The 14,211-nt window shown below is 64.2% G+C and overlaps 1 protein-coding gene across 2 annotated transcripts in view; it reads left to right on the forward strand.

Moving 5' to 3' along the window:
• The first annotated feature begins 6,769 nt into the window (after nt 1–6,769).
• LOC142825942 (microtubule-actin cross-linking factor 1, isoforms 6/7-like) overlaps nt 6,770–14,211 on the forward strand; it is a 186,953-nt gene continuing 179,511 nt past the window's right edge. The window contains exon 1 of one of the 2 annotated variants that reach the window (XM_075918189.1): nt 6,770–6,895. The gene's annotated coding sequence lies outside the window, so the exon portion shown is untranslated. Of the gene's footprint in view, nt 6,896–9,583; nt 9,720–14,211 lie in introns of those variants that run through there. The other variant, XM_075918188.1, reaches the window with a different exon arrangement.

Consider the following 14,211-nt stretch of genomic DNA (forward strand, 5'->3'; position numbering starts at 1 on the left):
CGCCGACGCGCCGTCCCAGGGGGGCAGGGCAGGGACAGGCAGCAGCTCCACGAGGCTCGGACTGTTCCCTGGTTGTTGCACATTCGGCTCCTTGCCCCGTTCGCTGAGCCTGGGGTCTTGGTCGCGGAGCCCGGCCCCTGGGCCCCTTGCCGGGGGGCCAAGCCTCTGCGGAGGCACCAGCCGGTCAGAGCTGGGCCTGCAGACGAGGAGACCTGGTGCCCCGGGCTCTGCACTAGTGACAAGTGCGCACGGCCCTGCTCTTGTGGGAGAGCCTCCTGACCCCCGTCCCTCGCAGCCCGGCCCCCCCCGGCCCCCTCGCAGCCCGGCCCCCCCCTCGGCCCCTAGTCTGTGCTCCCGCCCCCTCGCCCGGCCCCCCCTCGGCCCCTAGTCTGTGCTCCTGCTCCCTCGCCCCCCCTCGGCCCCTAGTCTGTGCTCCTGCCCCCTCGCCCGGCCCCCCCCCTCGGCCAGCCCCTAGTCTGTGCTCCTGCTCCCTCGCCCGGACCCCCCTCGGCCCCTAGTCTGTGCTCCTGCTCCCTCGCCCGGCCCCCCCTCGGCCCCTAGTCTGTGCTCCCGCCCCCTCGCCCGGCCCCCCCTCGGCCCCTAGTCTGTGCTCCCGCCCCCTCGCCCGGCCCCCCCTCGGCCCCTAGTCTGTGCTCCCGCCCCCTCGCCCGGCCCCCCCTCGGCCCCTAGTCTGTGCTCCCGCCCCCTCGCCCGGCCCCCCCTCGGCCCCTAGTCTGTGCTCCCGCCCCCTCGCCCGGCCCCCCCTCGGCCCCTAGTCTGTGCTCCTGCCCCCTCGCCCGGCCGGGCCCAGCCCCCCAACGCCCGACTGTGACACACGTCGGGGAGCCGCGACCCTGCCCCGTGTCCACAGCCAGGTGTGACTCCGCCGGTCGGTGGACTTGCAGGTTTCCTGCCTCTCGGAGACGTGGCGCCGCGCGCGCTCAACGGTGACACAGGAGCCAGGGCAGAGCCTTAGTCCGCCTGGGATGAGGGGTTCACAGGCCTTTGAACCACCCCCCATACTCTGCTCCCTCCATGCTTCCCCCAGCCAATGGTCCCTGAGCCCCCGGGCAGCTCCGCCTCCTGCGTTGTCCAGCTCCCAGATCCGAGGGGAATCTTTGTCCCCAGGTCCCCAGTGTGAGACTCTGACCCACTGCCCAGGGAGTCCTGCCTGCCCCCCCCCCCCCCCCGCTCACACAGAGAGAGCTGCAAAGGGGGGGAGGAAACTGAGGCAGAGCCACGCACTGTACAGCAGTGACTGTAACAGGCCCCCTCTGTCACACCGGCCTCCCACCTGTGCCCCGAGTCTCCGTGCCTCCTGCTCAGCCTGTCTCCTGCCCCCGCCTGGCTCTTCGGGGAGGCCTGGCTAGCCGTGGGTGTGGCGAGGGGCTGCAGGGCCCGGAGGCTCCCAGCTGGCAGTCTCCCCGACTGGGCCAGTCTCGCCCCGGGCAGAGCAGTGACCGTCCCCTTCCCTGCCGTGTCTTTGCAGGAGCCGTGTGCCGGGGACGATGCCGATGCCGCTGGGAGGAGCCCGGGGACACCCCGGCCGGACGCGGAGGGGCTGGAGAGGTACGGCTCCCTGGGGGCAGGAGGGGCAGCCACGAGCCCTGAGCTGGCACAGGGGAGAGGGCAGGGCTGCCGTGCCCCCCGCCAGGCTGCTTAAAACAGACTCCTGGGGCTCGCCCCTGCCCAGCACAGCCGGGGCCTTATCCCTGGGCCGAGGGGCCAGAAACAGCCTGTCCTGGCGCCAGCAGTCGGGCACGTCAGGGCCCCGCATGCGTCTGGGCACAAGACGGGAGTGGCTGAGCCTGCCTGGTAGCAGCCACCGTAATGCCAGCCTGCCCCTGGACTGTGACGAATGGAGAGTCCTGCCCCCACTTGGGCTCTGCCAGCCTATCCCGGAACGGGCCTGCCCCTCACCCAGCCTCGGGCCCTGCCAGCCTGCCCCAGAACCGGCCTGCCCCTCACCCAGCCTCGGGCCCTGCCAGCCTGCCCCAGAACCGGCCTGCCCCTCACCCAGCCTCGGGCCCTGCCAGCCTGCCCCGGAACAGGCCTGCCCCTCACCCCAGCCTCGGGCCCTGCCAGCCTGCCCCGGAACAGGCCTGCCCCTCACCCCAGCCTCGGGCCCTGCCAGCCTGCCCCGGAACAGGCCTGCCCCTCACCCCAGCCTCGGGCCCTGCCAGCCTGCCCCAGAACCGGACTGCCCCTCACCCAGCCTCAGGCCCTGCCAGCCTGCCCCAGAACCGGCCTGCCCCTCACCCCAGCCTCGGGCCCTGCCAGCCTGCCCCAGAACCAGACTGCCCCTCACCCCAGCCTCGGGTCCTACCAGCCTATCCCGGAACGGGCCTGCCCCTCACCCCAGCCTCGGGTCCTACCAGCCTATCCCGGAACGGGCCTGCCCCTCACCCCAGCCTCGGGCCCTGCCAGCCTGCCCCAGAACCGGCCTGCCCCTCACCCCAGCCTCGGGCCCTGCCAGCCTGCCCCAGAACCGGCCTGCCCCTCACCCCAGCCTCGGGCCCTACCAGCCTGCCCCAGAACCGGCCTGCCCCTCACCCAGCCTCGGGCCCTGCCAGCCTGCCCCGGAACAGGCCTGCCCCTCACCCCAGCCTCGGGCCCTGCCAGCCTGCCCCGGAACAGGCCTGCCCCTCACCCCAGCCTCGGGCCCTGCCAGCCTGCCCCAGAACCGGCCTGCCCCTCACCCAGCCTCGGGCCCTGCCAGCCTGCCCCGGAACGGGCCTGCCCCTCACCCCAGCCTCGGGCCCTGCCAGCCTGCCCCGGAACCGGCCTGCCCCTCACCCCAGCCTCGGGCCCTGCCAGCCTGCCCCAGAACCGGCCTGCCCCTCACCCCAGCCTCGGGCCCTGCCAGCCTGCCCCGGAACAGGCCTGCCCCTCACCCAGCCTCGGGCCCTGCCAGCCTGCCCCGGAACGGGCCTGCCCCTCACCCCAGCCTCGGGCCCTGCCAGCCTGCCCCAGAACCGGCCTGCCCCTCACCCCAGCCTCGGGCCCTGCCAGCCTGCCCCAGAACAGGCCTGCCCCTCACCCAGCCTCGGGCCCTGCCAGCCTGCCCCGGAACAGGCCTGCCCCTCACCCAGCCTCGGGCCCTGCCAGCCTGCCCCGGAACGGGCCTGCCCCTCACCCCAGCCTCGGGCCCTGCCAGCCTGCCCCGGAACAGGCCTGCCCCTCACCCCAGCCTCGGGCCCTACCAGCCTGCCCCGGAGTGGGCCTGCCCCTCACCCAGCCTCGGGCCCTGCCAGCCTGCCCCGGAGTGGGCCTGCCCCTCACCCAGCCTCGGGCCCTACCAGCCTGCCCCAGAAGGGTCCTGCTTCTGGTCTGTGCATCTTCATCTGGAATAGTGGTAGGAATGTAGCCGTGTAAGTCTGGTGTAGCTGAAAGAAAATCCAGCGCTATGTAGCACTATGTCACTATGTAGCGCTATGTCACTATGCAGCACTATGTAGCGCTATGTCACTATGCAGCACTATGTAGCACTATGCAGCGCTATGCAGCACTATGCAGCACTATGTAGCACTATGCAGCACTATGTAGCCCTATGTCACTATGTAGCGCTATGTAGCACTATGTCACTATGCAGCACTATGTAGCACTATGTCACTATGCAGCACTATGTAGCACTATGTAGCACTATGTCACTATGCAGCACTATGTAGCACTATGTAGCGCTATGCAGCACTGTGTAGCGCTATGTAGCACTATGTCACTATGCAGCACTATGTAGCACTATGTAGCACTATGTAGCACTATGTCACTATGCAGCACTATGTAGCACTATGTAGCACTATGTAGCACTATGTCACTATGCAGCACTATGTAGCACTATGTAGCGCTATGCAGCACTGTGTAGCACTATGTAGCACTATGTCACTATGCAGCACTATGTAGCACTATGTAGCGCTATGCAGCACTGTGTAGCGCTATGTAGCACTATGTCACTATGCAGCACTATGTAGCACTATGTAGCACTATGTAGCACTATGTCACTATGCAGCACTATGTAGCACTATGTAGCGCTATGCAGCACTATGCAGCACTGTGTAGCGCTATGTAGCACTATGCAGCACTATGTAGCACTATGCAGCACTATGCAGCACTATGTAGCACTATGTAGCACTATGTAGCGCTATGCAGCACTATGCAGCACTATGCAGCGCTATGTAGCACTATGCAGCGCTATGCAGCACTGTGTAGCGCTATGGAGCACTATGCAGCACTATGTAGCACTATGTAGCACTATGCAGCACTATGTAGCGCTATGCAGCACTATGCAGCACTATGCAGCGCTATGTAGCACTATGCAGCGCTATGTAGCACTATGCAGCACTATGTAGCCCTATGTCACTATGTAGCGCTATGTAGCCCTATGCAGTGCTATGTAGCACTATGTCACTATGCAGCACTATGTAGCACTATGCAGCGCTATGTAGCCCTATGCAGCGCTATGTAGCACTATGTCACTATGCAGCACTATGTAGCACTATGTAGCACTATGTCACTATGCAGCACTATGTAGCACTATGTAGCGCTATGCAGCACTGTGTAGCGCTATGTAGCACTATGTCACTATGCAGCACTATGTAGCACTATGTCACTATGCAGCACTATGTAGCACTATGTAGTGCTATGCAGCACTATGCAGCACTGTGTAGCGCTATGTAGCACTATGCAGCACTATGTAGCACTATGCAGCACTATGCAGCACTGTGTAGCGCTATGGAGCACTATGCAGCACTATGTAGCACTATGTAGCACTATGCAGCACTATGTAGCACTATGCAGCACTATGCAGCACTATGCAGCGCTATGCAGCACTATGCAGCGCTATGTAGCACTATGCAGCGCTATGTAGCACTATGCAGCACTATGTAGCCCTATGTCACTATGTAGCGCTATGTAGCCCTATGCAGCGCTATGTAGCACTATGTCACTATGCAGCACTATGTAGCACTATGTAGCACTATGTCACTATGCAGCACTATGTAGCACTATGTAGCACTATGTCACTATGCAGCACTATGGAGCGCTATGTAGCACTATGTAGCACTATGGAGCGCTATGCAGCACTATGCAGCACTATGTAGCACTATGCAGCACTATGGAGCACTATGCAGCACTATGTAGCACTATGCAGCACTATGCAGCGCTATGTAGCACTATGTAGCACTATGGAGCGCTATGCAGCACTATGCAGCACTATGTAGCACTATGTAGCACTATGCAGCGCTATGCAGCACTATGTAGCGCTATGTCACTATGCAGCACTATGGAGCGCTATGTAGCACTATGCAGCACTATAGAGCGCTATGCAGCACTATGTAGCGCTATGTCACTATGCAGCACTATGTAGCACTATGCAGCACTATGGAGCACTATGCAGCACTATGTAGCACTATGCAGCGCTATGCAGCACTATGTAGCGCTATGTCACTATGCAGCACTATGGAGCGCTATGTAGCACTATGTAGCACTATGTAGCACTATGCAGCACTATGGAGCGCTATGCAGCACTATGCAGCACTATGTAGCACTATGTAGCACTATGCAGCACTATGGAGCGCTATGCAGCACTATGGAGCACTATGTAGCACTATGCAGCGCTATGCAGCACTATGTAGCGCTATGTCACTATGCAGCACTATGGAGCACTATGCAGCACTATGTAGCACTATGTAGCACTATGCAGCACTATGGAGCGCTATGCAGCACTATGGAGCACTATGTAGCACTATGCAGCGCTATGCAGCACTATGTAGCGCTATGTCACTATGCAGCACTATGGAGCACTATGCAGCACTATGTAGCCCTATGTCACTATGTAGCGCTATGTAGCCCTATGCAGCGCTATGTAGCACTATGTCACTATGCAGCACTATGTAGCACTATGTAGCACTATGCAGCACTATGGAGCGCTATGCAGCACTATGGAGCACTATGTAGCACTATGCAGCGCTATGCAGCACTATGTAGCGCTATGTCACTATGCAGCACTATGGAGCACTATGCAGCACTATGGAGCACTATGCAGCACTATGCAGCGCTATGTAGTTGTTAAAGTGCTACATAGTCCTTTATTTTGTTTCATCTTCATCTGTGCTTAAAGCAACACCCCCGCATTGCTTCCCCTCCCCCGCTGGGCACCCAGGGTACGTCTACACTACATGTCTGTCGGCAGAGGCATGTAGATTTGTTTATTCAGCAAAGGCAAATGAAGCCGGGATTTAAATGATCGCGGCTTCATTTCCATTTCCGTGGCTGCCGCGCTGCTCAGCGGTTGGCCGGCTCGCCGCTAGTCTGGACGCTCCCCCGCCGACATCAAAGCCCTTTGTCTCAGCCCCCTTATTCCTCGTGGGATGTGGTTTCCCGGGGCTGTCGGCAGGGGAGCGTCCAGACTAGCGGCGAGCCGGCCAACCGCTGAGCAGCGCGGCAGCCACGGAAATGGAAATGAAGCCGCGATCATTTAAATCCCGGCTTCATTTCCCTTTGCCTACAACCCTCATCTACGTGCCTCTGCCGACAGGACACAGCCCCAGGGGCCAGGACCCCCGTGCTGCTGCCTCTGCCCCCTCCAGGGCGGGGAGGCTGGTGCCCCCAGCAGGAGAGCTCAGGAGACGCCCGGGGTGGGGCCCTTGGAGAGCCCCCAGCTCCTGTGACCTGCCCCACCCCCTCCTCTGGGCCCTTGGGGCAGCCGGGGGGTGGGAGGGGCTGGCCCGGGAGCCCTGGGCACGGGCCCCACGTGCTGTCTCGCACCAGGGGCTGGAGGAGCAGCGAGTGGCAGGCCTGGCGCCTGGAAGTGCGGGAACAGCTGCTCGCCCTGCGCCGCTGGCTGGACGCCATGGAGAGGGGGCGCCCGGCCCTGCCCCGCCGAGAGCTTGGCCCGCAGGTGAGGCTGGGTGGGGGGCCCTGACTGGCCGCCTGCCGGGGCCCCGTGCCCGAGGGGGCTGCCCTGCCCGGCACCGTCCCAGGGCAGCACCCCCCTGCCCCCACTGGCACTGCACTGGCTTTGGCTGGAGAGTGGGAGAGGGCACGTCCCGCCCCGTGTGCCCCCGCCCTGCCCCCCAGATCCATGTGCCCTGGCCCTGCCCCCCAGATCGCTGTGCCCCCACCCTGCCCCCAGATCTGTGTGCCCCTGCCCTGCCCCACCCCAGATCCCTGTGCCCCCGCCCTGCCCCCAGATCCGTGTGCCCCCGCCCTGCCCCCCATATCGCTGTGCCCCTGCCCTGCCCCCAGATCCGTGTGCCCCCGCCCTGCCCCCCAGATCGCTGTGCCCCCACCCTGCCCCCAGATCTGTGTGCCCCTGCCCCCAGATCCCTGTGCCCCCGCCCTGCCCCCCAGCTCCACATGTCCCTGCCCAGTCTCCCCTCAGCTTAAACCCCCTGCTCAGCACAAGCCCCCCTCCAGCTGGGCCCCCTTGCGCTCACAGCCCCCAAAGTCCCTGTGCCTTGCGAGCTGTGTGGCGTGGGGTGCGGGGAGTTAACATGCGACGCGGCCCCTCTGGCCAGGCTGCCAGGTCCTGCCACCTCTGCCCAGAGCTGCCCAGAGCCCCCCAGAGCTGCCCAGAGCCCCCCAGAGCCCCCCAGAGCTGCCCAGAGCCCCCCAGAGCTGCCCAGAGCCGCTGAGCCCAGAGCTGCCCAGAGCCCAGAGCTGCCCAGAGCCGCCGGGCCTCCCCTCCCCCAGGGATCTCCCGGCCGCCTTTGTTCCAGGCCTGGCCTCATGCGTCTCCCTCCACACCCATGACAGCACAAACTGAAAGGGCCATTCATCCCGGCCCCCAGCAACCCCCGGCTGCCTGGAGCCTGGCCCAGCCTCCTGCTCCCGCCTCGGCTCCCCCGCCCACGCCAAGGGGTGGAGCCCCTGCCCTGCCCCCTGCCTGCCCCCTGCCCTGCCTCCTTCCCTGCTCTGCCTGCCCCCTGTCCTGCCCTCTGCTCTGCCCCCTTCCCTGCTCTGCCCTGAAAATACCCCTCCAGGGAAGGCAGCCTCTCCTACCCGGCCCAAGTGCCCACCTGTTGCACTGGGCTGCCCACAGCCTGCTGGCCCGGGGGCGCAGGAGCATCCCGCAGAGCAGGGCGGGGGCAGGACGAGGGGCAGAGCCTCAGGGCTGTGCCCATCGGAGCCTGTCAGACTGCCAAGGCCCGGGGGGAAGGGGCAGAGGCTGGGGCCCCCCGTAATGCGGCAGGGAGGGGCTCCCCACGGCGCCCTGTGGCCTGGGGAAGGGCTGGGCCCCTAGCCATGGCCAGAGTGCCCCGGGGCGCTGAGCCAGGCCACGCGAGGGGCCCGAGACCTTCGGACAGCCAGGGCCAGGTGGATGCGTAGGAACGTGTCCCGGCCGCGCCGCGCTGGGGGGGCCTCAGAAGGCGGGGCCCGGAAGAGAGCCCCCCCACCCTGCCCAGCCACCCCATCAGTGTCCGCTGGGTGCCAGCCAGGCCTCAGCCCCACAAGTGCAGCCAGACCCCCCCTGCCCCACCAGTGTCCGCGGGGTCCCAGCCAAGCCTCAGCCCCCCAAGTGCTGCCAGACCCCCCCTACCCCATCAGTGTCTGCTGGGTCCCAATCAGGCCTCAGCCCCACAAGTGCTGCCAGACCCCCCCTGCCCCACCAGTGTCTGCTGGGTCCCAGCCAGGCCTCAGCCCCACAAGTGCTACCAGACCCCCCCGCCCCATCCGTGTCACCTGGGTCCCAGCCAGGCCTCAGCCCCACAAGTGCTACCAGACCCCCCCCCCCCCGCCCCATCCGTGTCACCTGGGTCCCAGCCAGGCCTCAGCCCCACAAGTGCTACCAGACCCCCCCCCCCCCGCCCCATCCGTGTCACCTGGGTCCCAGCCAGGCCTCAGCCCCACAAGTGCTACCAGACCCCCCCCCCCGCCCCATCCGTGTCACCTGGGTCCCAGCCAGGCCTCAGCCCCACAAGTGCTACCAGACCCCCCCCCCCGCCCCATCCGTGTCACCTGGGTCCCAGCCAGGCCTCAGCCCCACAAGTGCTACCAGACCCCCCCCCCCCGCCCCATCCGTGTCACCTGGGTCCCAGCCAGGCCTCAGCCCCACAAGTGCTACCAGACCCCCCCGCCCCATCCGTGTCACCTGGGTCCCAGCCAGGCCTCAGCCCCACAAGTGCTACCAGACCCCCCCCACCCCGTCCGTGGGGCCCGGGGCGCTGGCTGCCCAGCGGGACGGCAGCAGCAATGCTATGGGAGAGGAGCCGCGCCCCATGGCCTGTGAGTGGGACGACCTGCCCCCGCCCCCCGCCCGAGGATCGCGGAGAGTCCTGGAGGGTTTCCCGGGTAACAGGCCAGTGGTGAATTAGTGAGCAAAGAGTTAACGGCGCGGGCTTATTGTATTAGTGCGAGCGTGCGGTGGGGCCGGGGGGAGGGGAGGTGGCGAGGGAGGGTCTCCCCCGCCTGCAGACAGAGGCTGCCCTCTGCTCCGGCCCCGCCAGCACCTGCCACCTGCCCCCGGCCCCGGCCCCGCAGCGCAGGGACAGCCGCCGCCCGCGCCGGGACGCAGACGCCGCCAAGTGCCTCCGAAGTGGCGCCGAAGGCCCCGGCATCGCCAGGACCGAGTCTGGGCCGGAGCCGCCGCCCGGGCCTGGCACTGCCCAGGGAGGGCCGGAGGCGGCAGCCGGGGTCCTGGCGGGCAGCGACTCGCCGGCAGGGCCCGGCTGCTCCGAGCCAGGGGCTCTTCCCCGCCCGCGCAGCTCAGGGCCCCGACCCAGGTAAGTGCCCCCCGGCTTGAGGACCTGCGGCCAGCGGAGGGAATGAGCCTGCTAGGGCACAAGCCACGGAGCCCAGCCACCTGCTGCTGCCCCAAGCACAGCGCCGGGCCGGGGGCGCCTGCCGGGGCAGCAGGGGTGTCCGGGCAGTGGGAGGTGCCAGGAGAGGAGCTTGGTGGGCAGGCGGCTGCTTCGGGGGGTGATCAGAGTGGGCGGAAGGTCCTGTGTGCGCATGTATGGCACTAGGGCTTCCCGCCCAGGGGAAGTACTCCTAGAAGTGTGTGTTTGTGTGATGGGGTAGGGAATTGTGTGTGTGTATGTGGCATGGTGCACAGTGTAGGGACCCGTGTGAGTGTGTGCACAGTGTGGTGCACTGGGTGGGACTTGTGAGTGTGCACGCAACATGATGCAGAGTGTAGGGACTCATGTGAATGTACGCATGGCATGGTGCAGTGTAGGGACTCGTGTGAGTGCGCGTGGCGCGGTGCACAGTATAGAGGCTCATGTAAGTATGCATGCAGCGTGGTGCACAGTGTAGAGACTCGTGAGTGTGAGTGTGCATGGTGCGGTGCACAGTGTAGAGACTCATGTAAGTATGCATGCAGCGCGGTGCACAGTGTAGAGACTCGTGAGTGTGAGTGTGCATGGTGCGGTGCACAGTGTAAAGACTTGTGTGAGTGTGAGTGTGCATGGTGCGGTGCACAGTGTAAAGACTCGTGTGAGTGTACATGTGGCGCGGTGCACAGTGTAGAGACTTGCGTGAGTGTGCATGCGGCGCAGTACACAGTGTAGAGACTCATGTGAGTGTGAATGGCACGGTGCACAGTGTAGAGACTCATGTGAGTGTGAATGGCACGGTGCACAGTGTAGAGACTCATGTGAGTGTGAATGGCACGGTGCACAGTGTAGAGACTCGTGTGAGTGGTGCACAGTGTAGAGACTTGTGTGAGTGTGCGTGGTGCAGTGCACAGTGTAGAGACTCGTGTGAGTGTGAATGGTGCAGTGCACAGTGGGCAGACTCTAGTGAGTGTGAATGGCTCAGTGCACAGTGGGCAGACTCGTGTGAGTGTGAGTATGCATGGCGCGGTGCACAGTGTAGAGACGAGTGTGAGTGTGCATGGTGCAGTGCAGTGTTTAGAATCGTGTGAGTGTGCATGGCACGGTGCACAGTGTGGAGACTCGTGTGAGTGTGCATGGCACAGTGCAGTGTAGAGACTCATGTGAGTGTGAATGGCACGGTGCACAGTGTAGAGACTCATGTGAGTGTGAATGGCACGGTGCACAGTGTAGAGACTCGTGTGAGTGGTGCACAGTGTAGAGACTTGTGTGAGTGTGCGTGGTGCAGTGCACAGTGTAGAGACTCGTGTGAGTGTGAATGGTGCAGTGCACAGTGGGCAGACTCTAGTGAGTGTGAATTGCACAGTGGGCAGACTCGTGTGAGTGTGAGTATGCATGGCGCGGTGCACAGTGTAGAGACGAGTGTGAGTGTGCATGGTGCAGTGCAGTGTGTAGAATCGTGTGAGTGTGCATGGCACGGTGCACAGTGTGGAGACTCGTGTGAGTGTGCATGGCACAGTGCAGTGTAGAGACTCATGTGAGTGTGTGCGGCACGGTGCACAGTGTAGAGACTCGTGTGAGTGTGTGCGGCATGGTGCACAGTGTGGAGACTCGTGTGATTGCGAATGGCGCAGTGCACAGTGTGGAGACTTGTGTGAGTGCGAATGGCGCAGTGCACAGTGTGGAGACTCGTGTGAGTGTGCATGGCGCGGTGCAGTGTGGAGACTCGTGTGAGTGTGTGTGGCACGGTGCACAGTGTAGAGACTTGTGTGAGTGTGAATGGCACGGTGCACAGTGTAGAGACTCGTGTGAGTGTGAATGGCTCAGTGCACAGTGGGCAGACTCGTGTGAGTGTGAGTATGCATGGCGCGGTGCACAGTGTAGAGACGAGTGTGAGTGTGCATGGTGCAGTGCAGTGTTTAGACTCGTGTGAGTGTGCATGGCGCGGTGCACAGTGTAGAGACGAGTGTGAGTGTGCATGGTGCAGTGCAGTGTGTAGACTCATGTGAGTGTGCATGGCACGATGCAGTGTGGAGACTTGTGTGAGTGTGAATGGTGCGGTGCACAGTGTAGAGACTCGTGAGTGTGTGCGGCACGGTGCGCAGTGTAGAGACTCGTGTGAGTGTTTGCGGCACGGTGCACAGTGTGGAGACTTGTGTGAGTGTGTGCGGCACGGTGCACAGTGTGGAGACTTGTGTGAATGGCGCAGTGCACAGTGTGGAGACTCGTGTGAGTGCGAATGGCGCAGTGGACAGTGTGGAGACTCGTGTGAGTGTGCATGGCGCGGTGCAGTGTGGAGAGTCATGAGAGTGTGTGTGGCACGGTGCACAGTGTGGAGACTCGTGTGAGCGTGAGTGGCGCGGTGCACAGTGTGGGGACTCGTGTGAGCGTGAGTGGCGCGGTGCACAGTGTGGGGACTCGTGTGAGCGTGAATGGCGTGGTGCACAGTGTGGGGACTCGTGTGAGCGTGAGTGGCACGGTGCACAGTGTGGGGACTCGTGTGAGTGTGAGTGGCGCAGTGCACAGTGTGGAGACTCGTGTGGGTGTGAATGGCGCAGCGCACACTGTGGGGACTCGTGTGGGTGTGAGTGGCGCGGTGCACAGTGTGGGGACTCGTGTGAGCGTGAATGGCGTGGTGCACAGTGTGGGGACTCGTGTGAGCGTGAATGGCGTGGTGCACAGTGTGGGGACTCGTGTGAGCGTGAGTGGCACGGTGCACAGTGTGGAGACTCGTGTGAGTGTGAGTGGCGCGGTGCACAGTGTGGGGACTCGTGTGAGTGTGCATGGCGCGGTGCAGTGTGGGGACTCGTGTGAGTGTGAATGGCGCGGTGCACAGTGTAGGGACTCGTGTGAGTGGCGCGGTGCACAGTGTGGGGACTCGTGTGAGTGTGAGTGGCGCGGTGCACACTGTGGGGACTCGTGTGAGTGTGAATGGCGCGGTGCACAGAGTGGGGACTCGTGTGAGTGTGAGTGGCGCGGTGCACACTGTGGGGACTCGTGTGAGTGTGAGTGGCGCAGTGCACAGTGTGGGGACTCGTGTGAGTGTGAATGGCGCGGTGCACAGAGTGGGGACTCGTGTGAGTGGCGCGGTGCACACTGTGGGGACTCGTGTGAGTGTGAGTGGCGCGGTGCACAGAGTGGGGACTCGTGTGAGTGTGAGTGGCGCGGTGCACAGAGTGGGGACTCGTGTGAGTGGCGCGGTGCACACTGTGGGGACTCGTTTGAGTGTGAGTGGCGCGGTGCACAGAGTGGGGACTCGTGTGAGTGGCGCGGTGCACACTGTGGGGACTCGTTTGAGTGTGAATGGCGCGGTGCACAGAGTGGGGACTCGTGTGAGTGGCGCGGTGCACACTGTGGGGACTCGTGTGAGTGTGAGTGGCGCGGTGCACAGAGTGGGGACTCGTGTGAGTGTGAGTGGCGCGGTGCACAGAGTGGGGACTCGTGTGAGTGGCGCGGTGCACACTGTGGGGACTCGTTTGAGTGTGAATGGCGCGGTGCACAGAGTGGGGACTCGTGTGAGTGGCGCGGTGCACACTGTGGGGACTCGTGTGAGTGTGAGTGGCGCGGTGCACAGAGTGGGGACTCGTGTGAGTGTGAGTGGCGCGGTGCACAGAGTGGGGACTCGTGTGAGTGGCGCGGTGCACACTGTGGGGACTCGTTTGAGTGTGAGTGGCATGGTGCACACTGTGGGGACTCGTGTGAGTGTGCGTGACGTGGTGCAGAACGCCCGGCCAGGTGACTGCTGGGGAAGGGGGGTTTCTAGCAGCAGGTCGGTGTCTGGTGGCACCCGGCGGGTGGGCGGCGACGGGGCCGGCCTCGCTCTCTGGGGCCGCGTCCGGTGATGCTGGGATTTATGGGCAGGGCCCGGCAGGCGGCAGAACGGGGGCTGCTGTCTGGGGCCTGGGGCCTGCGGTGACTCATGGCTCCCCAGGGCCCGAAGAGGCTCGCCCCCTTTGCACCCCCTGGTGCGGCCTTTGTCCGGGCGCTGCAGCCAGATGGCTCTTTTCTCCGGCTCCCTGCCCCGCGTTAATCCAGCGGTACAAAGCCACGCCGGCAGGAAGCAGCTGCCCGGCCGCCTGGTGCCCTGGCCCCCGCCCCCCGTTCCCTCCGTTTGCCTTCCTGTCAGCACGACAAGTGCCGAAGCACTGGCACTGCCCCGAGTGCCCGGCCGGGCCGGAGGTGCCCTGGGGCTGCAACCGGCTCCCCTCCCTGGGAGCTGGGCCCCCGGCCCGGCCCTGGGAGTTGCCCGCAATGTGGGCAGCTGGTCGGGAAGGGAAGGGTCCGGCTGGAAGGGCTGAAGCCCTGCGGGATGGGCCGCAGCCAGGCCACCGTCCCGCCTGGCGGCCTGAGCTGGGGCGGGCTCCCCAGGGGCGGGAATGGCCCCCTCCCGGGGAGGCCGGCTGCAGGCGGGACGCAGGAGCCAGGATGCCTGGGCCCC

Source organism: Pelodiscus sinensis, unplaced genomic scaffold (assembly GCF_049634645.1).
Source record: "Pelodiscus sinensis isolate JC-2024 unplaced genomic scaffold, ASM4963464v1 ctg119, whole genome shotgun sequence".
Classification (NCBI taxonomy): Eukaryota; Metazoa; Chordata; order Testudines; family Trionychidae; genus Pelodiscus; species Pelodiscus sinensis.